The sequence below is a fragment of the Oenanthe melanoleuca genome, chromosome 28 (genome assembly GCF_029582105.1).
Source record: "Oenanthe melanoleuca isolate GR-GAL-2019-014 chromosome 28, OMel1.0, whole genome shotgun sequence".
Lineage (NCBI taxonomy): Eukaryota > Metazoa > Chordata > Aves > Passeriformes > Muscicapidae > Oenanthe > Oenanthe melanoleuca.
The window spans coordinates 3,850,644-3,853,143 of NC_079361.1; the positions used below are offsets into that span (position 1 = coordinate 3,850,644).

The following is a 2,500-nucleotide window of genomic DNA, read 5'->3' on the forward strand; positions in this document are numbered from 1 at the left end:
GTGGGATGCAGCCCCTCGTGCAATGGGGTCCTTGGTGCAATAGGGCCCCTGGTGCAGTGGGGTTTCTCACATGGCGCAGCCCCTCCTGCAATTGGGATTTTTTATGGGATGCAGCCCCTCGTGCAATGGGGTCACTGGTGGGACACGGCCCCTCCTGTGCAGGGACACTGGTGTGACACAGACCCATGTGCAATGGGGACACTGGTGTGACACAGCTCCTCCAAAGAGGACACTGGTCACACAGCCCCATGTGCAATGGGGACACTGGTGTCACAGGCCCTTGTGCAATTGGGGTTTTTTATGGGATGCAGCCCCTCATGCAAAGGGGACATTGGTGTGACACAGCCCCTCATGCAATGGGGACACTGGTGTGACACAGCCCCTCGTGCAGTGGGGACATTGGTGTCACTGCCCCTCGTGCAGTGGGGTTTTTCATGGGACACAGCTCTGTGTGCAATGGGGACACTGGTGTGTCACAGCCCCACATTCAATGGGGACACTGGTGTGTCACAGCCCCTCGTGCAGTGGGGACATTGGTGTCACAGCCCCTGGTGCCACGGGGACACTGCTGTGTCACAGCCCCACATTCAATGGGGACACTGCTGTGTCACAGCCCCTCGTGCAAAGGGGACATTGGTGTCACAGGCCCACATTCAATGGTGACATTGGTGTCACAGGCCCTCGTGCAATTGGTGTTTTTTATGGGATGCAGCCCCTCATGCAAATGGGACATTGGTGTGACACAGCCCCTGATGCCATGGGGACACTGGTGTCGCAGGCCCTTGTGCAATGGGGACATTGGTGTCACAGCCCCTCGTGCAATGGGGACACTGCTGTGACACAGCCCCTCGTGCAGTGGGGACACTGGTGTCACAGCCCCTCGTGCAGTGGGGTTTTTCATGGGACACAGCTCTGTGTGCAATGGGGACACTCGTGTGTCACAGCCCCACATTCAATGGGGACACTGCTGTGTCACAGCCCCTCGTGCAAAGGGGACATTGGTGTCACACAGCCCCATGTGCAATGGGGACATTGATGTGACACAACCCCTCCTGTGCAGGGACACTGGTGTGACACAGACCCATGTGCAATGGTGACATTGGTGTCACAGGCCCTCGTGCCATGGGGACATTGGTGTGAGACAACCCCTCCTGAACAGGGACATTGCTGTGACACAGCCCCTCGTGCAATGGTGACATTGGTGTCACAGGCCCTCGTGCAATTGGGGTTTTTTATGGGATGCAGCCCCTCATGCAAATGGGACATTGGTGTGACACAGCCCCTGATGCCATGGGGACACTGGTGTGACACAGTCCCTCGTGCAATGGGGACACTGCTGTGACACAGCCCCTCGTGCAGTGGGGACACTGGTGTGACACAGACCCATGTGCAATGGGGACACTGGTGTCACAGCCCCTTGTGCAATGGGGACACTGGTGACACAGTCCCTCGTGCCCAGCACCCAGGTGACACTGTGACCCCCCCGGGCTGGCACTGCCAGGGCAGGACCCCCCCCTGGCTGGGGCAGCCCTGGGGGTCCCTGCCCCGTCATCGGGGCGATTTTGGGGACCCCCTAACCCCGGTGTCCCCCTGGCCAGGCGTGGAGGGAACCCCATGGCCCCGGGACCCCCGGAGTGCCCGCACAGCCAGCCCCGAGCCCGCAGCCCCTGACGGCCCCAGGACCCCCCCGGCCGGCCCCGGGGCGCCCCAGCAGGTACGGGGGTGCTTGGGGTGCCCTGGGGGTGCTTTGGGGTGCCCTGGGGGTGCTTTGGGGAACCCCGGGATTGTTTTGGGGTGCCCTGGAGGTGTTTTGGGGTGCCCTGGGGGTGCTTTGGGGTCCCCTGGAGGTGTTTTGGGGAACCCCGGGATTGTTTTGGGGTGCCCTGGAGGTGTTTTGGGGTGCCCTGAAGGTGTTTTGGGGAACCCCGGGATTGTTTTGGGGTGCCCTGAAGGAGTTTTAGGTTGCACTGAATGTGCTTTAGGGTGCCCTGAAGGTGCTTTGGGGAACCCTAAGGGTGCTTTGGGGTGCCCTGTGGCTGCTTTGGGATACCCTGGAGATGTTTTGGGATGCCCTGGGTGTATTTTGGGGTGCCCTGGGGGTATTTTGGGGTACCCTAGAGATGTTTTGGGGTGCCCTGGGTGTATTTTGGGGTGCCCTGGGCGCGATGACGGGGTGCTGGACTGGATGGGGCCATGGGGGGTGCGGTGAATTTTGGGGTGCAGCGAGCCCGAAGGGTGGGGAGGGGTCCGGGGGGGCTGAGGGGCTGCGATGGGGAGGGGGCGCTTTGGGGGGGCTGCGGGAGAGCACGGAGGGGGCGTGGCCAACACGAGAGGGCGTGGCCAAAGGCGTGGCGCGAGTGTTTCATCATCGGGGGCGGGATCTGCGCGAACCAATCAGATCGCTGAATCTGCCCAAAGCCCCGCCCCCCTGCCCCAAGCCACGCCCCCGGCGCGCCGGTGCCGCCGCCGCGCGCCCCCGGGACCGGCTCGGGCTGCGGCG

The 2,500-nt window shown here is 62.6% G+C and overlaps 1 protein-coding gene across 1 annotated transcript in view; it reads left to right on the top strand.

Annotated features, from left to right (window-relative positions):
* Positions 1-2,465: 2,465 nt before the first annotated feature.
* The window catches only part of KCNN1 (potassium calcium-activated channel subfamily N member 1), a 20,897-nt gene continuing 20,862 nt past the window's right edge, over positions 2,466-2,500 (top strand). Inside the window, exon 1 of the mRNA XM_056512368.1 lies at positions 2,466-2,500. This exon is cut by the window's right edge and continues 46 nt beyond it. The gene's annotated coding sequence lies outside the window, so the exon portion shown is untranslated.